The 27,375-nt window shown below is 38.2% G+C and overlaps 1 long non-coding RNA gene across 1 annotated transcript in view; it reads left to right on the forward strand.

Annotated features, from left to right (window-relative positions):
- LOC112624925 overlaps positions 1–27,375 on the forward strand; it is an 86,152-nt gene that overhangs the window by 47,049 nt on the left and 11,728 nt on the right. Inside the window, exons 5-6 of the long non-coding RNA XR_003119488.1 lie at positions 512–589; positions 2,169–2,324. This is a non-coding gene — a long non-coding RNA (uncharacterized LOC112624925). The remainder of the gene's footprint in view (positions 1–511; positions 590–2,168; positions 2,325–27,375) is intronic.

Here is a 27,375-nt window from a genome sequence, read left to right on the forward strand (position 1 = left end):
ATATTTTCCAGGTATGCTTTTAATTGGATAAGGCCATGTCACTGAGGTCAGGCCAAGCAATGACAGTGGAAGCAGTATGCGCCATTTCCACACCTTAGCCTAAAAAACAGGACTGTGCTCCCATTTGATCTGGTCTGAAGTGAAACAGAGCCCTTTTGAGACCCAGCTTTGACATGAAGATTAAGTAAAATGCCTTGGGGCATAGTAGATAAATGAGATAGAAGGAACCTGAATCCTTGAATGACCTGGTGGAGCAGAGCTGCCTTGCCAAGATAGGCTTGCCTGACTATTATTTAGGAGCGGAAGAAATATGTACCCTATTTAAACCTCTGTATTTTGGGAGTTCTTTGTTTTAAAAACAACCTTCATTCTGACTCACAATAGGATAAATGCCATCGATGTCTTTGTTTCTTAGTGTCCTCTGTTATTCAAAGGAAAGACGAATACATTGAATTGAGTTTTTAAACATTAATAAAATACTTCTAATTCTGCTCTTTGTGTTGCTGCATAGTTCTTTTCTAAATGTAACATGGAATTACAGAGCCGTAAAATGGAAGCAGAGTTAAACTCAGACATGTGGGCACTCAAGGTAGGTAAATATTCTGGTATTCATGACAGATTAGTCATTTGATACACCAACAAACTGATAATCTTAACTTTCTCCCCATAGTACTCAGTATTTTTCTTATAGTTTTAACTCATTCCTCTCTTTAATGTTTAAAAACATTCTTATTTTATAGATTGTTCCACATTATTTTACTATCTCAACTCTTTGGGCCTGCTAATTCTCCCGATTTTTAAGTCTGTTGACTCATTCTCTCTCAATGTAGATTATTTCTGCATGTGCTTTGTGAGCTCATCTTCAGCAGGGTTGTTTTCTATAAAGTCTGTGTGCCCTAGAGAATGGTTTGGATTTGCTTCTGCTATATGCCAGTCTGGAACCAGTTTTTGTATTAATTTCTAGCATCTTTTGGCATAAATTTGGACTCCCAACCTGGGCAAAGCACGGGCCTGGGTTTTTGATTTTTCACCCAAAATCTCTAGCAAGAGACACACTCCTTACTTATGTGTCACATCCCTGGTCTGATGCACAGATGTTTTAGTCCCTTTCATTGTGGGTATGTAACTTTGACATATCGGCTTTATTTAGGAGTTTCAGTTCTGGCTCTCTATTTCACATAAGCCCAAGGCCATGTCTCTTGACACTCATCATACTAAAAACCTACCACTTAACAGATGAGGCCCTGTAGTTATTCCAGTCTCCTCCCTGGGCCACTGTTACCACTTCAGTTTTATGTTTCCTTTGCATTTCTGATACCTGGGATAGCCTGTCTTTCAATTTTAACCATTTTGAAAACATTGCTGGTTATATTATGTTGGTCATTTTTAGTCTATAACATGAAGGGCATTGTGCATTTTGCTTAGTTAGCTACTTTGGGGGCATGAGGTAAGTTTAAGTCTTTTTCAATATTTATTTAGCATAAAGATCTCAATAAAGCTGGAAAAAAATGTGAAAACCTCAAAAAAAAAAAAAAAAAAAAAAACCAGACTGAGGTCCTTTTTTGTCGTTTTGTGCACTGCTTTATCCCCAGTACCTCAAATAGAACATATATTAATAGTGATCACTCAAAACATATGTGTTGACTGACTGAATGAATGAATGTATGAACAAATGCTGGGTGACAGTGCTCAGCCTGTCCTGTGTAGTCCAGCTCTGGATCCAAATATACAGACCTCACCCTACCAAAGAAGAGCCCTGTTGTCATCCCGACCTTACCTCATTAGAACACAGTTGTGGGCTCATCAGCCATAACATTATCACACCCTTTGGCAGTCTCTTTCTCTTATCCCAAGAAGATTATTAAAGCATCCCTTTCCACCACATACACTCCCTGAGAGGAGGCCTGATAAATATAATTTTCTACACTCTCAGGTTATATTTCCAGTTGAATTTGAGCTTCCAATCATGCTATAGTACTCAGAAAAGGCTGGAGTCCTGGGCCACTGCCCAGGTGGTCTGTTGCCTGTCCACCTCTGAATGGTGGAGGTCATCGTCTTTCCATGCCTTTGTCCATGCACAGTTCTAGGAAAAGAGGATTAACTTGTAGTCAGCAGGTTTAGTGCTTTCTGTATGACTATAAGGGATAAATCAAAAATCTCCCAACCAGGTGATTAGGAGCTTTCTGCAATGAGAAAGGGATCAGACTGATCCTTAAGACTTTATGCAACCCCAGAGTATTGCAGCCACCTGCATGCCGAAGGTGTCAGTGTTCTCACTGCTGCCTCTAGGAGGGTCTTCAGCCTCCAGTGATCCAAAGTACCAGGTAAAATATTTAAGCCAGCAGAAAGAACGTGTTTTATTGTGTTTTATATGTCATAAAGCATTCTCTGTCATGAGATATCATTCTGTATTGGTGAGACAGGTTTGAATTTCTGTCTTGGCTCTGCCACTGACTAGCTTTATTCCTTGGGCTAACCTGGTGGAATCTCAGTTTCCTCACTGTAAAGTGAGGATAATTATCCTTATTTTATGAGGATAGTTATGAAAATTAAGTAACATAATGGTTGCAAAACACTTAGCACAGCACTAAGACACAAAATAGACAATAAATGTTAGTTACCTTTATTCCTGTCCCCTTTCCTATCCAGGCAAAGGCTCAGTATAAGGACAAATATTGTTTAGAACTTCTTTTTAAACCTATGAGCATTACCTTTCAAGAACCACAGATTTATTCCTGAAAGTTACCTGTGTAGTGAGGGTTTTATAAATCAAATTTTATTTTCAATGTACAGAGAAGCTTTGACAGAGTCCCTTTTCCTAAGAAGTCATTGTGGGTTTGGCATCCTGTTCAGCCTGGCTGCGGCCAGGGGAGCTGAACTGTAATGACAAGCAGATGTACTATTGTTCTGTGAAAATAGTGTCTGGCTCCAGATGGGGTTTAGGAAAACGTAGTGATGATTTCTGTTGAGGAGGATGGGAATTCCGACCTACTGAGCTAGCTGGGGAAGAAGGAGTGTAAGACATGTGGGTAAATGCAGGCTAAGAGAAAGGACCTCTAGATCAACTGAAAGCCTACTGGAAGAACATTAAAAGCAGATAAGAAAACAAGGAAGCAAGCAAACAAAACTGGACAAGAGAAAGAAGAGACCATTAGGAAACATCCAGGATAATTGCTGTCATCATTAAAGCTCCCATTTGTTAATCTGTTACATATGAGGCCCAACACTGGATGGTTTACCAACATTTAACCTAACCTCCCACTTTGCAATGAGTTGGATATTGTCACCCCCATTATTAATGGAAAAATGGGAGCTCTAGCATATTGAAGTCACTTGGCTATTAAGTGGTGGAGCCAGGATTGGGATTCAGAATCCAACACTCATATTCTTTCCATGAGGTGTAGACTCCATTGAAAAGAAGGTGTGTACCTAACACCATGAGAAAGTCTTGGCCCTGGTAATGCTGGTGAGGCCACTGACTGAGAAAAGAATACCTCTTACCTAAGGCTGAGAACGGAAGACCCGAGGTTGTGAAAAACTGACAGTGGTGCCCTTCCTCACACAGAGTGCAAAGATTGGTGGCTTACCTGGTTCAGACTCTTGGACATGCTCTTAAATGCAGATCCTGGCAGTCAGGAAAGACTGAGAAAAGTTCACTCTTTGCCAAAGTAATAAATCCTTTTCTTTGATCCCTCAAAAGCTGACAGAAGAAAACTCCTCAAAGCACATAGGGGTAGGAACCCCACTTGAGAGTCGTGGGTTCTCCATTTCATCACAGGGATTTGCTGTGAAGGAATCCTGTGGTAAACTCCATAAGAAAATGTAAATAACATCCCCTCTCCAATTTATCCTTTCTGTAAATCTGGCTTTTCATATATTAGGTTTCTTTACAGTAAATTGAAACCTTAAGAATAGATTTCAAAATATTTAGGAAATGGCCTATTTATTTTGAATGATATTCAACACCATTAAACTAGAGTGTTGGGAGAATATTTGGACATTCCATAATGATTTGACTTGTAACTGAATATAACAGAACTAAAAACAAAAACCACATGATCATCTCAATAGATGCAGAAAGGCTTTTGATACAATTCATTTTCCCTTCATGTTAAAAACCCTTAACAAAAAAGACATCACAGAAATATACCTCAAAATAATGAGAGCCATCTATGACAAATCCACAGCCAACATCACACTGAATGGGCAAAAGCTGGAAGTATTCCCCTTGAGAACCAGAACAAGGTAAGAATGTGTCCTATTCAACATAGTACTGGAAGTCCTAGCCAGAGCAATCAGGTAAGAGAAAGAAAAGGCATCTAAATAGGAAGAGAGGAAATTAAACTCCGTCTGTAAAGATGACATGATTTGATACCTAGAAAACCCCATAGTCTCTGCCCAAAGGCTCCTAGACCTATAAACAACTTTAGCAAAGTTTCAGGATACAAAATCAATGCACAAAAATCAGTTGCATCTCTATACACCAACAATGTCCAAGGTGAGAGCCAAGTCAAGAATACAATCTCATTCACCGTTGCCACAAAAAAATAAAATGCCTAGGAATACAGCTAACCAGAGAGGTAAAAGTTCTCTACGAGAATTGCAAAACACTGGTGTAGGAAATCGAGAGAAGACAAACAAATGGAAAAACATTTCATGCTCATGGATAGGAAGAATCAATATTGTTAAATGGCCACACTGCCCAAAGCAATTTATAGATTCAGTGCTATTTCTATCAAACTACCAGTGATATTTTTTATAGAATTAAAAAAAAACTATTCTAAAATTCATGTGGAACCAAAAGGAGCCTGAACACCAAAGCAATTCTAAGCAAAACAAATGGACAAAAACAAAAAACCCAAACAACAACAAAAACCAGAAGTACACTACCCAACTTCAGACTGTACTACAAGGCTACAGTACCCAAAGCAGCATGGTACTGGTACATAGACACATAGACCAACAGGTTAAAGAATCTAGAAATAAAACCGTACACCTAACTAACTGATCTTCAACAAGGTCAATGAAAACAACCAATAGGGAAAGGGCTTTCTATTCAATATATGATGCTGGGATAACTGGCTAGCCATATACAGAAGATTAAAACTGGATCCCTCCCTTTTACCATATGCAAAAATTAAACCAAGATGGATTAAAGACTTAAATGTAAAACCTAAAACTATAAAAACCCTAGAAGAAAACCTAGGAAATACCATTCTGGACATAGACCCTGGCAAAGATTTCATGACAAAGACTCCAAAAGCTGTTGCAACAACAACAACAAAAAATAGATAAATGGGGCCTAATTAAACTAAAGAGCTTCTGCACATCAAAAGAAATTATCAACTGAGTAAACAGACAACCTACAGAATGGGAGAAAATATTTGCAAATTATTCACCCAACAAAGGTCTACTATCCAGAATCTATAGGGAACTTAAAGAAATTAACAAGCAAAAAACAAACAACCCCAATAAAAAAAAATGGGCAAAGGACATGAATAGACACTTCTCAAAGGAAGACATACACGTGGCCAATAAGCCTATGAAAAAATGCTCAACATCACTAATCATTAGAGAAATGCCAATCAAAACCACAGTGAGACACCATTTCACACCAGCCAGAATGGCTATTATTAAAAAGCAAAGAAATAACAGATGCTAGTGAGGTAGTAGAGGAAAGGGAGTGCTTATACCCTGCTGTTGGGAATGTAAATTAGTTCAGCTACTGTGGAAAGCAGTTTGGAGATGTCTCAAAGAACTTACAACAGAACTACCATTTGACCCAGCAATCCCATTACTGGGTATATACCCAAAGGAATATAAATTGTTTTACCATAAAGACACATGCACATCGCAACACTATTCACAATAACAAAGACATGGAATCGATCTAAATGCCCATCAATGGTAGACTGGATAAAGAAAATGCGTTACATATACATTAAGGAATACTGTGCAGCCATAAAAAAGAATGAAATCCTGTTCTTTGTAGCAACATGGGTGGAGTTGGAGGCCATTATCATAAATGAATTAATGCAGGAATAGAAAAATAAATACTAAATATTCTAACTTATAAGTGGGAGCTAAATGATGAATATACATGGACACAAGAAGGAAACAATAAACACTGGAGCCTGTTTGAGGGTGGAGTGCAGGAGTGGGTGAGGACTGAAAAACTACCTATTGGGTACTATGCTCATTACCTGGGTGATGAAATAATCTGTACACCAAACCCCCATGACACACAATTTACCCATGTAACAAACCTGCACATGTACCCCCTGAACCTAAAATAAAAGTTGGAAAGAAAAACAAAAATTCCAAAAAAACCAAAATGAACCTCTGAGACAATATTATAAAAATTACATTTTTAATACATTTTTAACCTCTGAGACAATATTATAAAAAAACATTCAAACCATACAAATTTTCAAAGTGTAGCTAAAATATTAAACCTTTTAGATATGTTGTCAACTAGATATAATTACCCCATTTTATAGCCAGTGTTATGGACATCCAAGGGCAATGTCAATGTTGCTAATAAACAGTGCATCAAATAAGTGCATGGGAAAAAATAAAAAGTTGATACATTAAAAAAAAATTTTTGGTACATCACTTTTATTTTGAAAACTTGAAATAAATTGCCATTGTGAATTTGGCAGCTTTTACCCTGGCATGCCTAGAAAGAATGTGATATGCATTTAATCATGAAGAATGCCACCCAGTGATAACAGTGGTACTGGGGTTATGATTATGTTTTAATTTGTTTTGTGCTAAAAGGCATGACCATTTACAAAGCTGTCCTATGAAATATCCTATGTACTAGTCACCTCATGTTATCAGCATGCTCCTGGAGGGATAGAAAATGGATTTTTTTCACCAGTTTGCACTGTGCAATCTCTTCCTCATGTGTGTGAACTTTGTGGGATGTCAAGTACCCCATTAAAAATGAATGAAGTATTTGAGGGGCTCCCACAAACCCTCTAGTGATCTTCTTTCAACAAACAGCATTTTATTGTATAAATTAGAAAAACAAAGCAGAGTCTGGCATAAAGAGGATGGAAAACTGGCATTACACCAAGAAAGAACCTGAACTTCAGTCTTTGACCTCAGGAGACATCCAAGTATTACAACGGAATTATTTTGTTTATTTACATGGAAACCCTGATGGACCAGGAAATTCTTTACAATGTAGAGTCTGGTGCTAAGTCTTACTTTCAGGTGAACCCAAATGAAGATTATTGTACTCACTGTTGAATCTCATCCCCTGTTTGTTTAATAGCAGTGAGACTCCTCTTGGTCAGTCACAATATGGGAAAACTCCTCAGCAGCTGCTGTTATCCCTAATATTATTGATATCACTACTACTTGCTCTTGCTATGTGTGTTTCTTTTCAGCAGAGCTTTCACAGTACTCTAAAAAGTAGAGGCTCTTAACATTAAAAGTTTCCTCAGAAAACAGAATACCCTTTTCAATAGCCCTTTCCTAGTTGCCTATGCTGGTGGCAGCCTCAACCTGAACCTGAGTGAATTTGTTTTTCTGACGTGAGCTTTGCTGAGACTGTTAAGGGTTAGACCGTCTATGTGTGTTTCTTTTATGTGAGATAAAACAGCACAATTTAGTAAATATCTTCTGATTCTTAGACAGGATCCCAAGGGTGGAGCTCCTCCAGGGCTCATTGATTTTCATGGCTTTTTGGCTATTTGAAAAAGAGCCTCCTTTGACATCATGTGGGTTTTTGCTATTTCTATTTAAGGGTATATCTTACATATCATATATATTATTATTGCTGTTTTAGTTTTAGACAGCAAGTGATATGAGCAAACAACAAAGGTTTCATGCTGTGAAATTATGCATTTATTAAAACTATCAATTGGCACTTAGCTTTGAATTATTTATATTTTTTGTATAAACTGTCGACAATCATAACCAGAACCATAGGTTCATACAGGAAGGTGATTTACTCACCTGCCTTTCTTGCCCTTAGGAGGAGTTGCAGACAGAGTATTATTATTATTATTATTATTATTATTATTTTTGAGACAAAGTCTTGCTCTGTTGCCCAGGCTGGAGTGCAGTGGCACAATCTCTACTCACTGCAACCTCTACCTCCTGGGACCATGCCTGGCTAATTTTTGTATTTTCAGTTGAGATGGGGTTTCACCATATTGGCCAGCCTGGTCTTAAACTCCTGACCTCAGGTAATCCACCTGACTTGGCCTCCCAAAGTGCTGGGATTACAGGTATGAGCCACCATGCCCAGCGCAGAGCATTATCTTTATCATGACTTTTTCCTTTATATGTATTGGCTATTTGCAGGTGCATCACAACTGCAGGAGGCACAAAGGGAAGTGGTATACTTCCTTCTGCATGCCTTGTGTTTAAAGCATGCCTAGATTCTGAGAAAGTCTTGCCTGACAGAAAAGACAGAATGCCAGGGGTCTATCCCAAGATACTGAGTCATTCCCTGTAGCCTTAAATGCCAAAGAGGTAGGATCAAAACACCAGACCTAAAACTTCACAGTATAAGTTATTACACTTAATCTCCACCAGACTCAACTTGTATCTCAGCTTCTCACTAATCCTCTATTTCTTATTCACTCATTGGTACCTTCAGCTTATTCTCTGTTTTCTCCTTTGTTTGTCAGGTTTTGGCATGATATCTCAGACACATTTTTTCTCCTCTGCTTCATTGAGCCAACCCCAGGTGATTTGCCTTCCCAGACCACTGGCTTTTCCTGAAAAGAGAAGACACAATTGACTTCTGGTCTTCCTTGCTCTTCATACTACATAGATTGTTATTCCAAAGCTTGGTCCAGGCTGAGTTCTTGGACAGTGCTTGAAATGAGTGGCCCTTGACCAGAAGGGAGATCTAGAAACAAACACAATTTTCTTGGGGAAGCTGAGGCATTGTGTTTGAGGCCCATTTATCTTTGTACTCCTTCCATCCTGTGATCCAGAAGTTTACTTATGCCAGTCTTGTTTCAACTCTTCTCACAATTGCAGGGGCAAAAAATCTATTGAAGGGAGAGAACATTTCAGCTAGGGGATATAACTTAAGGTGAGAAATAAAAGTGAGACCAATAAGATATGTTTGGTGAACTGGTTTGACCAGAACTCATGTTTCAAGTTGCAAATGTTCAAATAGGAGGAAGATAACTAAGGTAAAAATATTAAAGACTACTATTAAAAATTTGGAACTCAATAAACACCACTATTAGAGATATTTTTATGACATTACTGATATTAGGATTGTCATTTACTGAGAAAAGTGTGTAACAATCTCCCACTATGATTGATAGTAGAATGTTTATTTTCCTTTAAGTTATTTCAATTATTACTTTATATATTTTTGAGACTGTGTTATTCATTGCATACAAGTTGAGGATTGTTGTATCTTCCTCATGAATTGACTTTTGTCATCATATAATGACTTTCTTACCTGGGACAATGCATTTTACCTTTAGGTCTACTTTGTATGATATTAATGCTTTATCACCAGCTTTCTTTGGGTTAATGTTTGCCCTGTAGTAAAATATTCTCTTGGCTTTTGGAACATCTTGGAATTTTTCCCCCTGCCTTTCTAACCTATCTTCACTGTGTCCTTCTGTTTCTTCTTTTTTTCCTCCTACTCCTGATTACCCCCAAAACCCAGGCCTTGAACATAGGGGTATATCTGTGTGTGTACATAGATGCATATGCCAACTTTTTTTATCTCAAGGCTTTAACTGTTACTCTATCGTTGAAGCTACATTTCACACCTTCTCTTTAGTCTCAAATTCCCAACTGTCACTCATCATCTTCCCTTCCCTTGCCTATATCTCTACTCCATTCTCTTTTTCTCTTGGACTTGCAGCCTTGGAGTCAACCTTTTTTCCACTTTATGCTCTATATTAAGCGGTAATAAATGTCATGACCTTTGCTGAAATGCCTAACAGATTTTCAGCAGTAAGCTCACAGGGAAAGGGCAAAACCAGGAGTGCAGGACAAGGGGAGGATCAATGGCAGCCATCCTGTAGATTATCTACTGAAATTCTTTCCCTTCCTTTGAATTTCTGCTCCTTTGAAGCCCTGGATTATAATAATTATCTTGGAAAGGTTTTCAGTCCGAGATCCAAAAATTCTTAATTGGGACCTCTTCAGTGAAAATGACATTCAGTGAAAATCCCTGGCAACATTTTGCTAGATGAGAAAAAGAATTAGGAATCAGATGAAGACGTGAGAAAGCCATGACTTCACAATGTGTAAAGCATGTGCTGATAGCTTGTGGAAGGGTGTCTTAGGAGGTGCCTGTCTCAATGAGGATAACTTCTTCTTAATCAGAATCTTATTTCCAAGTTCTCCCTCAACTCCAGGATAAACTTTAAAAAGGAAAAAAAAAATCCTTGCTAGAAAGTTTTCCACCATTTTTCTCTTTTCTGTATGAGTAGCATGGATGAAAGAGTTCTGTGACTGAGTTGAGGTTTGTATCTGACTATTGAGTCATGCAAAAAATATTAAGCATCACTATTGGTTGTCATATAAGGAATTTAGTGGGGTTTGAGGGTTTTAAATGTTATTGTTTTTCTGTACAGTAATATCCCTTCAATCCCCTTGGTTATCTTCCTAGAACGATATAAAATGCCCTGACTTCTGTGAGAAGTCTTTAGCTTTTGGGAATCCTCACCTAGGTTTCTTTCACCTAGAGAATTGGTTTCTGAGAAAATGCTCCTTCCTTTTACTGAACAGTGAACTGGGAGCCTTTAAATGGAGTGGAGGGAGATGGAAGTGAGGCAGGTAGAATTTGTCATTCTGTCCCCCTGGGAGAATGAGGAAATTAGCATCCAGTTCTCTAGAACCTAGAGTTTCAGGGATCTATCTGAGTGGGGAAAAGCATTCCTTGTTTTTTTGTGACCTACTTAAACATTCTGTGCAAGTTGTAATCATTTGAGGTTTTCTAAGAAAAGAAAAAAAAAAGTCTAAATATAATCCTAAAAGGGAGCTAACCTAACAACAAAGAACACCCGGTTGCAGAGATTATTTCTCTGGAAATTGGCAAAAAGAGACAAAAATCTTCCCTGGCCATTACTGGCTATACCTGCTGCTACACCTTATTTCATGCTCTTTCTTCCTGGCAGCACTATTGGCCTTCTCCAACGTGGGCTTCTCCAAACTTCACACCCAGGGGCACACATATCCTATTTCTCCCATCTGGAAAGCTCTGCTCACTTCTCCCCAAGCCCGCTTCCCACCTGCCTTTGAAATGCAGCTAAAGACTGCTTTACAGAGATTCCCTCAATGCCAGCTCTTTCATTATGCCCTTCATTCTTTCTCTCAAACCCCTGGAACTCTCAGAACCTATTAACAGTGCACATCCTATGTGCTCTAATGCAGGGACAGCAGAGAATGCAGTCCAGGCTCCTGGTCCAGTAGTGGGGATGGATTGTGCTGGTCCACCCACATGCTGCCATTTGGTCAGCTTTATCATGAGCACTTCCCGTTTGCCAGCAGGGGCTAATGGTGCAGGCCAACCATGGAAGAATGTGAAGCTCATCTCAGTTTAACTGACCGGATGCAGCCTGCAGTATGTGTTGTTTCATTCATTCCTGTCTTTGTTCTGTGTGCACATTTGAATTTCATCTTTTCTTCCTAGTGGCAGACGTTCCCATAGACTTTGTGCTTGCATATATTAAGGAATATTTCATCGTCGAGAGGTAATAATAAGAGCAGCTAAAAATTATTGAGAACACATGATGTTGTAGGTGCTTTTTAAAGCATTTTTATGTGCATTTAATCCTTGCAACAATACTATGAGGTACTTATTATCCCATTTTATGGATGAAGAAAATAAAGCACTGACAGGTTATGTTACTTTCCCAGGGCGACATGGCTAGTAAATTCTAAAGCCCAAGCTGTTGACCTTGAGTCTCTGCTCACTCCAGGCTTTGGAGTTACAGGAGATGTACAAGGCTTAATGAAAACTGAGTGAACTTACGAGGCAGTTCAGTCATCTGACATCTTCATTAAATCTGATTTGAAAAAATGACAGAGAGAGTTGATAGAGCTTAGAAATTTAGTTCTAGGTGAGATCTTAAAGGTCATGTCACCAAGGAATATGAGACCCTCAAGAGGTTAGATAAGGGTCCTCTGTGTGTCATCTCCTCCTGACCTGTATCTCAATGTCAAAGCTGCCAACAAAAACGAACATGGAGCAGAGCTTAGTTTGTATGATGTATTCATAATTTTGGGTGCCAAACAGAAGTCTTATGACATGGTACTTTTGCCCAGCTGGGGTTTTCTATACTAGGGCATGACCATGGTTTTAATAGCTTTATTTATTAAAGTTATTAGAAGATAAATATGTACAATCATTGAAACTTTTCTTATTTTATATGAAAGGGAAACTTTAAAAACTTAGATTTAGCAACTAACTTTTATTTAGAACTGACATATGATCTAATATAAAGTTTTCTTACAATCTGAATCTGAAACATTCAGGATTATTTTACTCAGATCTGAAAAGGTAATTTGACATACTGATCTATAAAAGTGTGAATTACTCTGGGGATTAGGAGGTGAGTTTCTGTAGTAATTAGGTATGCCAAAAATAATTTTTTACCCTCCTCCCCCTCTTCCTTCTTTCTTTTCTGCATTTACGTGCATTGCTCTTGGTCTCTCATGTCATTCTTTCAGGATTTTCTAATGTAATGAATTTCTCTTTCTCTACCCTAGAGAGTACCATTATTTCCATTCTTTCATGGAACTGTAAGTGTGTGCAATTTGTTGACCTTGTGGTATTTCAAAGAACTGTAAAATCTCAATTATCAGGAATGCCCAGGGAAAGGGGATTTTAATGGAATGGATTTTTCTATTGAACTGAAGGTTAATCAGGACTCTTTTCCCCACCCTTTTTCAAATTTATTGGTTGCAATTTTTTTCCCTAATACATGAGTGCACTTTCTGGGCTTTATTGAAATGGAAGGTTATCTCATTGACTAGCAATCATAAGCCCTATGTTTAAGTCCACATTCTTCCACTTGCCAGCTCTATGGTTTGGGGAAGTTATGACACTGAGCCATTTGAAAAATGGAGATGGCAACACTTTTCCTACCTATATCACCTGGGCTGTTTAGTGTATCAAATTATATAAAGACAGTGGACTTGCTTTGTACAAGTCTTAAGTTTTATTTTAATGAATGATGACAGCTACCAAGTTCTGAGTGTCCAGGGGCCAGGTGCTCCATATACATGATTGTTATTTCCACAATAAACCTACTATATATATAGATGTATATAGGTAAGAAAAGTAAGGCTCGGGAGATAAGGGACTTGCCCAAGATTATGTAAATAACAGTGGAACTAAATTTCTTTATAGCAAATTGATACCTTGATTAATCAAAAGTCTTTATTCTAAGTACCATTTCTTGTGGATAAAGAGAGTGTAGAAGATTGCCTAGAAGCATACTGACCTTAGGATGCATTGTTTTGCTTAGGGTTCTTTTAGTTATAAGGAACAGCGATGTTAGGTTTCAGAGGGATTTCAGACAAACCCAATGACAGAAATTGAATTATAGTTGAGTCTTAAGGAAGCTGTCATGAAACAAGCCTACTCTTGCCTCTCCTCTTTCTTCTCTTCTCCTTCTTTCTTATCGCTCTCTCTTTGTCCACACAGGCAAAATCTTCCTTACATATGTGGCCTTCACTCTCTTTTGTCTATTAACTGGCTTCCTCATAACTATAGCTTGCATATGGTTCACCATATGGTTTGGGTCTGTGTCCCCACCCAAATATCATGTTCAATTGTAATCCCCAGTGTTGGAGGATGAGGCTGGTGGGAGGTGATTGGATCATGGGGATGGTCCTTCATGAATGGTTTAGTACCATTCCCTTAGTTCTGTTCTTGTGATAGTGAGGGAGTTATCATGAGATCTGGTTGTTTTAAAGTATGTGGCACCTCCCCTGTCTCTCTCTTCCTCCTGCTCCAGCCATGGGAAGTGCCTTGCTTCCCTTTTGCCTTCTGCCATGACTGGAAGTTCCTTGAGACCTCCCCAGAAGCTGATGGCTCCATGACTCCTGTATAGCCTGCAGAACCATGAGCCAATTAAACCTCTTTTCCTTATAAATTACCCAGTCTCAGGTATTTCTCTATAGCAATGTGAGAACAGACTAATACAGACTATAGTAGGGACTCTACACCTCCCTATAGCATAGTATCTCTTGATCTGTCCATTTAGCTTTTGCCTTGTTGCTTATTGGAAATTCTCTAGGTCTTGTGGTTCAGATTCCTGAAGGAGGACTCTTATTGACCCAGCTCATCTATTCTAGTCAGATCCCAGGTCACTGACTGCTACAAGCTCATGGATTGCCTGCCTTTGCATCAGGTGTCCTGCTTTGGTGCTGCCCACTTAGCAAAGCTACAGGGAAGTCTAGGAAAAAAAGCAATGTGACAGCTACGTCTATTATCGCTGTTAAAGAAGGCATATATATCATGATATATTTGTTTTTGTAAAAGTCCTTAATATTTTATTGTTATCTTTTAGTTCTTATTATCTTCTTTTCATTCGAAAGACTAGTCCCTCATCTTTCTAAAATGTTTCTCAGTAATTGGGTTCCTGTTGACTCAAATTTTACGACACAGAACCTTGTTTATAACCTCCTAACTTACTAATATCAGTTCTATAGTCACATATATCACAATTTTATATGTTTTTGAAGGAGGTAGTAGGAAAACATGTCATAGTTTTAAGTTTTATACTAAGCATAAGTCATGTCATAGTAGAAGTCTTTTTTCTATTAACAGAAGATGTCATGTCTCAAGGTTGTTGTTGAAATACCTCTAATTAATTTTTTTAATCCTTAAAATAGGAGAATTGAGGGTTTCTGAGTAGTGTGAATACATGAAAAGTGAAAAAAATGGATAATCTTCTAGGAAGGCCTGCAGAACTTAAAACTGAGAACAAGCCTTAGACTTGCTTTCCTTTCCTGGCACTTCCTGGGTTTTGCTTTTCTCCCTGCTGGTGGGTTTTGATGGGAAGGTATTTTATTTCTGTTTATCTGAATATCTATTTTACTCACAAACTTTTTTCTTTTATCATAGCTGATATGAAGTGAAAACATGTATCACTTGGCTCAGCATGAACTGCTGTGTGGTAGGAAGTCTCTGTATCAATCATGAACTGGAAGTGGAACAAGGACCTAATTAATATTTATGCTGACCTTGTTGACTGTTGTAAAATAAACTACCATACATCTAAAACCTCACCACACTGGGTTGGATAGCTAAAACTGCTATACTATTCATGGCTTAACTTCTGAGATTTATATGCCTCTTGTAGAGAAAGTACTCATCACTGCTGAAAGTTTAACTTTCTATTTTTGTTATGGTCTCCATTATGTTTCCAAATATTTCTTTACTTAATTTTATGCATAAACTTGAAGGCTTCACTTTCTTAGTGAGACACCAGATTCTTTAGATATAAATTTGACTGTATTGGAAAGCCTGGGTTCATGTGTCTTTAGTCCTTAACTCTCCAGTCCTTGTAGATTTCCTTGTATATAAGTACTTTAACTGAGTTATAGAACCTCTTCCTTTGTGAGCTGGTGTCAGGCTCTGGTGGTAGGTCCTCTTCCTACTCTACATGCTGCCTACCCTCTTATATGGAAAAAGATTAACTGTTTTCCTCACACTCAGCACAAAACACTTCTGGTCACCAAAATGTGTGGGTTTCTCCCACACAAAGCAATTCTCTGACACCAGCTGGATATCCTACAATTCAGTTCAATTCTGTGCTAACTGGAGTTGGCACAGACTCCACATGTTAAGGGTTCAGCCCCACAAGACTGTCCCTGGCTTCAGATGTCAGTCACCAGTGGTAGTTTCCCATGTTACCCATGACTTGTGTCAGACTTGGGGTCCCAAAGCCCCCTTCTCTGGTTTGATCACTTGTTAGAACAGCTCACAGAATGAGGAAAGTGCTTTACTTATTCTTAGCCATTGATTATAAGATGATATAAGCCAGGAACTGTCAGAAAGAAGAGATGCACAGGTGAAGGTATGTAGGATGGGGTGTGAACTTCTGTGCCCTCTCTGGGACCACCACTCTCCAGGTACCTCCTCCTGTTTGGCATCCCAGTTATGGAGGCTTCATTATATAAGCATGATTGATTAAATCATGGCCACTAGTGATTTTTTAAAAAATTTTAATTAATACCTAATAATTGTACATCTTTATGGGGTGCAATGTGATATTCCAATTTATATATACATGTGTAATAATCAAATCAGGGTAATTAGCATATCCATCACTTCCAACATTTACAATTTCTTTGTATTGGGAACATTCAAAACCTCTATTCTAGCTACTTGAAAATATATGATAAATTAACATTAACTATAGTCATCCTACAGTACTAATAGAACACTAAAACTTTTTCCTCCCATTTAGCTGTAATTTTGTATCTGTTAACTAACCTCTCCCTCTTCCCTACTTCCCCCTACACTTCCCAGGCTCTAGTAACTACTATTCTACTCTCTATTTATATAAGATCAACTTTTTCAGCTCTCACAAATGAGTAAGAACATGTGGTATTTTTCTTTCTGTGCCTGGCTTATTTCACTTAACATAATGTCTCCCAGCTCATCCATGTTGCTGCGAATGACAAGATTTTGTTCTTTTTTATGGCCGATTAGTATTTCATTGTGTACATATACCACATTTTCTTTATCCATTCATCTGTTGATGGACACTAAGGCTGATTCCATATTTTGTCTAGTGTGAATAGTGCTGCAATAAACATGGGAGTGTAGATATCTCTCCAACATACTGATTTCCTTTCCTTTCGATATATAACCACTAGTGGGATTACTGGATCATATGGTAGTTCTATTTTTAGTTTTTTTTTAAGAATCTCCATACTGCTTCCCATAATGGCTGTACTAATTTACATTTCCACCAACAGGATATAAGAATTCCCTTTTCTCCACATCTTCACCAGCATTTGTTATTTTTTGTCTTTTTATAATAACCATTCTAACTGAGGTGAGATGGTATCTCACTGTAGTTTTGATCTGAATTTCCCTAATGGTTAGCAATATTGAGCATTTTTCACACATTTGTTGGTTGTTTGTATGTCTTCCTTTACGAAACGTCTATTCAGATCATTTGCCCATTTTAAAATTGGGTTATATGGTTTTTTTGCTGTTTGCTGTTTGAGTTCTTTGTGTATTCTGGATCTTAATTCCTTGTCAGATGAATGGTTTGGAATGATTTTCTCCTGTTCTGCAGGTTGTCTCTTCACTCTGTTGATTGTTTTCTTTGCTGTGCAGAGGCTTTATAGTTTGATATAATCCCATTTGTCTATTTTTGCTTTTGTTGCCTGTGCTTTTGAGGCCTTATCCATAAAATCTTTGCCCAGAACAATGTCCTAAAGTGGTTCCCCTATGTTTTCTTTGAGGGTTTTGCCCTTACTTTTACATCTTTAATAAATTTTGGGTTGATTTTATATATGATGAGAGATAGGGGTCTAGTTTTATTCTTCTGAGTATGAATATCCAATTTTCCCATCACCATTTACTGAAAAGGGTGTTTTTTCTTCAGTGTATGTTTTCAGTGCCTGTGTCAAAAATCAATTGGCTGTAAATACATGAATTTATTTCCGGTGCAGTTGGTCTGTGTGTCTGTTTTTATGCCAGTATCCTGTTGTTTTGGTTACTATAGCTTTGTAGTGTATTTTGAAGTCAGGTAGTGTGATACTTCCACCTTCATTCTTTTTCCTCAGGATTACTTTCACTAGTTGAGGTATTTTGTAGTTTCATACACATTTTAGGACTTTTTTTTCCTACTTCAGTGAAGAATGTTAAAGGTATTTTGATAGGAATTGCATTGAATAAATAGATTGCTTTAAGTAGTATGATCATTTTAACAGCATTAGTTTTTCCAATCCATAATCGTGGGATGTCTTCCCATTTCTTTGTGTCTTCTTCAATTTCTTTCTGAAGTGTTTTATAGTTTTATAGTTTTCATTGCAGAGATATTTCACCTTCTTGGTTAAATTTGTTCAATTTTTTATAGTTATTATAAATGGGATTGCCTTCTTGTATTAGTTTGTTTTCACTCGGCTATAAATAACTGCCTGAGACTGGGTAATTTATAAAGAAAAGAAGTTTAACTGACTCACAGTTCCGCATGGCTAGGGAGGCCTCAGGAATATAATCATGGCAGAAGGTGAAGGAAGAGCAAGGCGCGTCTTACATGGTGGCAGGAGAGAGTGTGTAGGGGAAACTACCACTTTTAAACCAATGGATCTCGTGAGAACTCCCTCACTATCATGAAAATAGCACGTGGGAAACCTCCCCCATGATCCAATCACCCCCCACTAGGTCCCTCCTTCAACAGTTGGGGATTACAATTCAAGATGAAATTTGGGAGAGGACACAGAGCCAAACCATACCACTTTTTGATTTCTTTTTCAGCTAGTTAATTGGAGTATAGAAACACTATGGATTTTGGTATGTTGATCTTATAATACAATTTCACAGAATTTGTTTCTTTTCTAAGAGTTTTTTGATGGAATCTTTCGATGGAGGTTTTTCCGTATATAAGAATATGTCCTCAGCAAACAGGGACAATTTTACTTCCATCTTTCCAATTTGGATGCCCTTTATTTCATTCTCTTGCCTAATTTTGCTCTGGCTAAGGCTTTTAGTATTATGTTGAATAAGAGTGGTGAAAGTGGGCATCGTGTCTTATTCCAGTTCTTAGAAGAACTCCCCCCAACCACCATTCAGTATGATGTTAGCTGTGGGTTTGCCATATATGGCCTCTATTGTGTTGAGTTATATTATTTCTGTACCTAATTTATTGAGAGTTCTTGTCATGAAAAGATTTTGAATTGTAGCACATGCTTATTCTGTGAATACTGAGAGGATTATATTAGTTTTTATTCTTCATTCTGTTGATGTGATGTATGATGTATATTGATTTGCTTATTTGAACCATCCTTGCATCCTTGAGATAAACCCCACTTGATCATGGGGCATAATTCTTTTGATGTGCTATTGAATTTCTTTTGCTAGTATTTTGTTGTAGACTTTTGCATCTATGTTCATCAAATATACTGGTCTGTAGTTTTCTTTCTTTGTTGTGTTCTTTTCTGGTTTTGGTGTGAGAATAATTCTGGCCTCATAGATTAGGTTTGGAAGAATTCCACTCCCCACCTCCATTTTTTGGAATAGTTTGAGATGAATTGGTGTTAGTTCTTGTTTAAAAGTTTGGGGAGTAACATCAGCATAATGTTAGAGGTGCCTAGTGTTCATTCTCCTTATAAGAAAAGACCAAGGCAATGAATACACAGCTAAGATTTGACTGGAGTGTGGGAAGGAGCACATTGGAAGGCAGCAAAGGAGTGGAGATGCACTTGTGGTAAATGGAAGTCCAGGGGGGCAGCATACAGGCACCCAGCCTCTGAAGCACGTCTGCCCCACCCAGATTGGATATGTCTGAAGTCAGGAGACGCTTCCTGTTCTGGCAAAAATCTAAGTAGAAGACCCCTGCCAGCTTCCATTGCCAGTGCCAATACCTACAGTCCTTATAACAAGAGAGTTCCACAGTCCTGTCAAGCCATGAGTCCAACTGGGAGAACTGTGGGGATTATACTAAATTAGCAGTACAAGGTGTACACTCTCCACCCCCTGCCCACTCTCTATGAGCCAGGCTGCTGCAGCATGGTGCCATCTTGAGACCAGAGTCACCTCTGGTGTGCACCCTGCTCTGGGAGCCACTAGCCACTGTGCCTCACAAGCACTGGGACTCCATCTTCATCCCACCAAGCCCATAGGTCATTGAACCCCACAAACTCATCTGTGCAGAGCCTGGGCCCAAGATCAGATTACGACTCCTGCACTACGGGGAAACCAACTCCTGCTGTCTTACCTCCAGCTGAAGGAACAGTCTGATTGTCTCATCCATGGTGAACCCCCCCTTAAGCTGGCCAAAACACTACATGCCATCCTTCAAACAGGAAGCTTTCAAGCTTCCATGTAGCTGATATATCCCTGGGTCAGTGGAATGACCATGGGCCATACTCAGAACCTGAGAAACAATGTAGCAATGCCGCTGCTCCCAGCAGACACACCCCTGGTCTGCCCAATGGCCCTAACAATATGGACAGGAGGCAGCAAAATACTGGGTAGAAGAGTGTGGTTCCCTGGCAAAGGCCCCACCCTCAAGCCTGGAAACCTATGGCCATAAATGGGAACAGGCATTCCTGTTTTTGCACCCAAAAGTTCCCTTTTGGCCCACCACACTCTGCATACTGAACCCATATAAACCCCAAATCCCAGGCTCCATGAGCACATGAATGGAAGAGCAGAAGAGCAGCAGAGAAGGAGAGAAGGAGCACCTGAACATTGAGAGGAGTTCAGCTGGGGATGGTTGGAGATGAGATCAGCCACTGGATGGCCAAACTCCAGGGGAAGATCATCTTCCCACTCCATCCCCTTTCCAGCTCCCCACCCATCCTGTTGAGAGCCACCTCCACCAGTCAGTAAAACCCTGGCATTCACCATCCTTCAAGTCCGTGTGTGACCTGATTTTTCCTGGATGCTGGACAAGAGCTCAGGATACAGAAAGCACTTGCAAAAAAGCAGAGGGTTCACTGAGCTGTTTAACACTTAAGTTGTCCATGGACAGTAAAGCTAAAAGAGTGCACTATAACACATGCTCACTGGAACTTCAGGAGTCACAGACATCCACCCCAGACGCTATTGTGGGGCCAGAGCCCAAAAGCGCTCGCACCAGCTTCTGCACCTGCCCATATGCACACTCCCCCTCCTGTAAGAGGTTTGAGTGCCAGTAAGCCATCATCATTCTACTTATTTAACATTTAATGTGTATATGGTGTTGGTGCATGATAACATCATGGACCAGATATAATGTTTGCCTCCGAAGAGCTTGTATAGCTATAGGGAAATAAGACTTAGACACTGGGCAGAGGGAGGTTAAACTGACAATGAGTTGTGGGATGTTACAGATAGGAAAGAACATAGGAGTGGTGTTTTCATTTTTATCTGCAGGTTACAAAGCTATGCATAAAGAATAGTAAGAATAGTCTTCTGCTCATATTGACAAATGTGATTTTCAAAAAGCCAAGGTAAATTGATGTATTTTTAGAAACATGAAAAATAATTACAAAAATACTTTTAACATGTTAAATGTTAAAATTGCTAGCATAAAGGAAGTGGGAGAGTGGTCCTTCTGACCAAAAATGCCATTTGACTGCTTGTCATGCAGCCACTGGCTACATTTTTTATGCCTTTTCTGACCCTCCAATTTCCACTTTTGTCACTACATTTTTCCATTTCTAATATCACACTGCATGATGATTTTTGACTTTTAAAACTGATGGCATTTTCACCCTAAAAAAGTGTCATAAAGACACATTAATATTCAGATGATCACTTATTTTGTAAATAGGGTATTTTTTGCATATATTAAACCAGTAGTTTTCACTTCACTTAATATAACTCATGTTTCCTTGCAGTTGTCCATTTTCAAATCTGTGCCACACGACTATGTACTGGGAAGGAGAAAATGAGAATTACCACAAACAAAATGATAGACTCTGAATCAGAGTTCACTTTCTTGACCTCTCTAGTGAGATAATAGTCTTGAAAGGCAGCCTTCGTGAAAAGAGAAATTTCTTTTCTTTTTTTTACTTTTTTCCAAATCTATTTTTTAAAACTTTTCTATTTAGAAATAATTTTAGACTCAAAGGAAAGTTGCAGAAATCAGAGTTCCTGCATACCCTTTAACAGCTTCCCCCAGTGTTAATATTTTACATTACCATAGTAAGAGTATGAAAACCAGGAAATTAACAGTGATATAAAACTGTCACCTTATTTATGAATCTTTATCCAGTTTCGCCAGATTTCCTATTAAAGTGTTTTTCTTGTCCAGGATCCAATTAGGCTCCTACTTTGCATTTGGTTGTATTGTCTCCTTAGTTTTGTCCAATATGTGACCTACCTTGAGTCTTTCCTTTCTTTCTTTCTTTTTTTTTAAATTTCATGGCCAACACACTTAAAGAGAACTGGTCAATTATTTATAGAATATTCCTTAATTTGGAATGGTCTTTTTTTATTAGTAGTACATTAGTACATTGAGGTTGGCCATTTTGGCAAGAATGTCACTGAAGTGATGTGCCCATCTTAGCACATCATATGAGTGGGCACATGATGTCGATATGCCTGATTACTGGTGATGTTAGCCTGGATCACTCAGTTAAGGTGATGTCTGCCAGGTTTCTCAATTATGAAGTCACTATTTTTCCCTTGACAATCACTGAATATCTTCTGGGGAGATACTTGAAGACTATGCAAATATTTCATTTCTTGCCATACTTTTGCACACTAATTTGAGCAGCCATTGATTGTTCTTGCCTGCAACATTTATTACTGTGCTGCTGCCTAATGGCTATTTTTTATTTTTCCTAATTTATTCTAAATTTATTCAATGGCAATCCATTGTCAGAAGTTGCTCCTTCTTCCTCATTTACTTTTTTATTCAATTATTTATTTATATTAGCATGAACTCATGGGTCATCATTTGATACTATCATAACTTACTTTGTTGCTCAAATTTGTCTAGCTCTGGTCTTTGGGAGATCCTTCATATTGCTTCTCTGTCTTTTCAACATGTCCCCAGATTTTTCTGAGCACATTCTCACTTGGCAACACAAGTTTTTCCTGAATTGTCTTTTATTTCCCTTACCCTAGCTCTGGAATCACCATTTCCCTGGAGTTAATTCTGTAGCCTTGATTTCTTTTATTCAGGAATGGTATTTACAGCCAAGATCTGGGCAGATATACTATTGCTATAGGGTGTTATTGAAACAGGAAATCTTCCCTGACCCCTTCACAGGACTTGTGAAGGGGGGTAGCTCATTTACTGAGCCCGCAGCTCTCAATCCCTCATGGGACGGGGAGCACGCAGGTGAGTGGGTACAGGGGCTGGCATGAGTGCTTCTGGGCACTGGCAGGAACAGAACTTCCTGTGGCCCCACAGCAGCGTCTGCGGGGGGCACCTGTTTTGAGACCCATGGAGCCTCAGAAGGTGTGTGTTACAGTTGTGCTCTTTTAGCTTTGCCCTCTGCTGATGGCTTAAGTGTTTAACAGCTCAGTGTGACAACCCTCTGTATCCTCAGCTCTTGTTCGGCATCCAGGAAGAATCAGGTGGCATGAACGAACTGAGGATGGTAAATGCAGGGGATTTCGTTGCCAATGAAAGTGGCTGTCAGTATAATGGAGAGCTGGAAAGGGGATGAACTGGGAAGGTGGTTTTCCTTGGAGTTCAGTCATCCTGGGCCAAACTCTTCTCCGAGGTCCCACCATCAAGCCATCCCTCTGAAATCAAGCTGCTTCTCCTTGACATCAAGCTGCTTTTTCTCTTCTTTCCTTTGCTGCTGCCCCGCTGCCAGTGGAGCCTGGGGTTTTTATGGTTACATGATAGGGGGTGGGGCAGGCCAGGGTGATTTTGGAAAAGGCAACATTTAAGAGGGAAAACAGGAATGCATGTTCTCACTTTGGGCTGAGGGTCCAGGCTTGAGGGTGGGGCTTTGCCAGGGACCCCACCCTCTTCTATGCAGTATTTCCCCTGCCTCCTGTCCATACCATTATTGTCTCTAGTCCTGCTCAGTCAACAGAAGTAGGATATATATACGTCCATATTTATTTGTACATCTATCCGTAAGTATGCATATTAAAAAGTATGCATTTATACCTCTGATTCCAACCCTACACTGCTGGTTTCATTCTAGCCTTTCTCTTCTTTGTTGCTTCTTTTGCTGATAGTGAGAAACTAGCTCATTATATTTACTTAAGTTTTGATCCTAGTATATACACAAACTAGTTTTGGAATAATCAGCCTACATTAGCCTAGAATACAGAATTTGGGTACAATTTTTTTTTTTTTTTTGTCATAAGTCTTACAGTATTCATGCAAAATACTGTTTTCCAAAGATATTTAGATTAGCTCTTTCTTCACCAGTCTCTTCACTTTGATTATGTTAGTTATTTGTGATATAGTTAGGTTCATTTGTCACTATTTATCTTCCATTTGAGGTTCCCATCACATCCTGGTTTATTTTTAATTATTTATTGTGTGTGTGTGTGTGTGTGAACCATTACCATGGTTCTAAGAATCAGAACTGTGGGAAAAAAAAAAAAAGTATTCTCAGAGAAGCATTGCTTCCTCATTCAGCCTTGTCCTATTATTCTTTCCACCCTATTCTCACTCACCCTCTCTAGGTAACCAATCTCATTAACTTCTGGTTTATCTTTCCTGTATTTCTTTTGTATTTGTACAAATGAGCAGATATGTGTACAATTTCTTACACTCCTTTTATGCACAAAGGTTAGCACTATAGATACTCTTTTTTACTTTGCTTTTTTGTAAAAAAAAATAATAATAATAACAGTATATGCTGGAAATCACAGACATTTTCCACATTCCTTTTTACTGCTGCATAGTGCTCCATTGTATGAAGGTAACTTCATTTATCCAACAACTGTCCTTTCTATAATAATTTTGGTTGCTTCCAGTTTTTTTGCAATTACAAACAATGCTGCAATGACTAACCTTGGATATATGTGTGTGTGTGTGTGTGTGTGTGTGTATATGATTGGGGGTGTATCTGCGGGATAGGTTCCTAGAAGTGAGATTGCAGGCCCAAAAGATAAGTGTGTATGTAGTTCTGTTAGGTTTTGCCAAAATTCCCTCCGGAAAGCTTCTACCAGTTTGCATTGTGTGAAATTATCTGTTTCCTTATAGTCTCCCGACAGAATACGTCCTCATGCTTTTTTATTTTTTCTGATATAAGAAGTACAACATGGTATCACAGTATTGTTTTGATTTTATTTCTGTAACTATGAGTGAATTTGGACGTTTTAACCTTTGAAAAAAATTTCTGTTCATGTATTTTGCCGTCTTGCTAAGAGGTTTTTGTCCTTTGTCCCATAACACTGATATCTTTTCTCCCAGTTTGTCTGTTGTCGTTTGACTCTGTTTATTCTTGATATGTAATCTTAAGAACATTTTTTGTAGTCAAATTTTTATTTTTTAAAATTTTATTGCTTCTGGATTTTGAATTATAGTTAGAAAGCCTTTCTCATACCTAGGTTGAAAAGGAATACCCCCATGCTTTTTTCTAGGATTTTTATGGCTCCTTTCCTTTTTCTCTATTTAGATTCCTAATCCTCTTGGAGCACATTTTTGTTTATGGTGTAAGTTACAGATCTAATTTTATCTTTTTTCCCCAGTGGATGCCCAATTGAGCACCATTTATCATAAAGTCCATCTTTGAGGTCAGGCGCAGTGGCTCACACGTGTAATCTCAGCATTTTGGGAGGCCAAGGTTTAAGGATTGCCTGAGTCCAGGAGTTCAAGACCAGCCTGGGCAACATGGTGAAACCCCGTCTCTACTAAAAATAAAAAAATTAGGTGGGTGTCATGGTGCAGGCCTGTAATCCTAGCTACTCAGGAGGTGGAGCTACAAGAATCGCTTGAACTTGGGAGGCAGAGGTTGCAGTGAGCTGAGATGGTGCCACTGCACTCCAGCCTGGGCAACAGAGTGATACTCTGTCTCAAAATAAAAAAATTAAAAATAAATAAAATAGGCCGGGCGCGGTGGCTCAAGCCTGTAATCCCAGCACTTTGGGAGGCCGAGACGGGAGGATCACGAGGTCAGGAGATCGAGACCAGCCTGGCTAACACGGTGAAACCCCGTCTCTACTAAAAAATACAAAAAACTAGCCGGGCGAGGTGGCGGGCGCCTGTAGTCCCAGCTACTCGGGAGGCTGAGGCAGGAGAATGGCGTAAACCCGGGAGGCAGAGTTTGCAGTGAGCTGAGATCCGGCCACTGCACTCCAGCCTGGGCGACAGAGTGAGACTCCGTCTCAAAAAATAAAAATAAATAAATAAATAAATAAATAAATAAATAAATAAATAAAATAGAATAAGATAAAGTCCATTTTTGTACCAGTCATTTGAGATCCCACCTTTATCACATATTACATTTCCAGATGAATTTGTGTCTATTTCTAAGCTTTCTATTCTATTCCACTGGTCTATTTGTCTATTCTTGTACTAGCACCAAGCTTTTAATTATAGAGAACTTATAGTATGTTTTAATGACTGATATATGACTCATCCCTCAAATTGATTTTTCTTTTGAGTGTGTCTTGGCTATTGTTACATGTTTGTTTTTCTATATAAACTATAATATTAGCTTATCTAACTTCATGAAGAAGCTTGTTGGTATTTTCATTGAGATTGTCCTAAATATATAAATTAATTTAGGGAGAGCTGACATATTTATAATGTTGAGTTGCATTGTCCAAGAACAGAAGATGTCTTTCCATTTGTTCAAGTCTACCTGTCTATTCTTGATACTTCATGTCTTTCAAAAATGCTTCTTGTCTATTCTTGACTCTTTACTTTTCCATATGCATTAGAATTAACTTGGCAAGTTCTGTTAAAAACTTGTTGATTGAAATTGCATTAAATGTATAGATTAACTTGATGATAACTAAGATCTTTATGATTTTAAACTTTCTAATTAATGAATAAATATATATCTTCATTTATTTCACTTTTCTTTTAGTCTTACAATATATTTTTATAATTTTCCTTCATAGAGTCGTGTATATCTATTGTTAGATTATTCCTAGGTCCTTATTTGCATTTGTTTTTTGTTGTTGCTGTTGTAAATGGAATCTATTTTAAAATTGCATTTTCCTAATTGTTTGTGGCTGATGTGTAAGAATGTTATTTATATATGCATGTTGATATTTTAATCCATCAGCATTGCTGAACTCACATCATCTACGAATAATTACAGTCCTGTTTCTTTCTTCCCAATCCTTTACTCGTTTTATGCCTTGTCTTATTGTACTGTTTAATATCCTCTACAACAAAATTAACCAGAGGTGATTATAATGGGTATTCATCCTTTGCTCAGAACTTAAACAAGAGTATTTCTGAATTTCATCATGGAGTATAATATTTGCTGTACAGTTTTGGTTGATAACCTTTATTAGTTTAAGAAAGTTCCCTTCTTTTTTTGTTAGCTATCAGTTTAATCATGAAAAGGTTATTGAAGTCTACAAAATATTTGTTCTGCATGTATTGAAGTGTGTATATATTTCTCTCTTTATATAAAGTTGTGTTTTTAAATAATTAACAATATAATTGTGTGTTATTAATAATTTTAAATATATTAATAAATATTAATGTAATTAAATACAATGCTAGAATCCATTTACTAATATTTTATTTAAAGTTTTTTGTCTTTGCTTGGGAATGTGATTGACCTTTTAATTTTGTCTGTTTATTAGAATCA

This window comes from Theropithecus gelada, chromosome 5 (genome assembly GCF_003255815.1).
Source record: "Theropithecus gelada isolate Dixy chromosome 5, Tgel_1.0, whole genome shotgun sequence".
Taxonomy (NCBI): domain Eukaryota; kingdom Metazoa; phylum Chordata; class Mammalia; order Primates; family Cercopithecidae; genus Theropithecus; species Theropithecus gelada.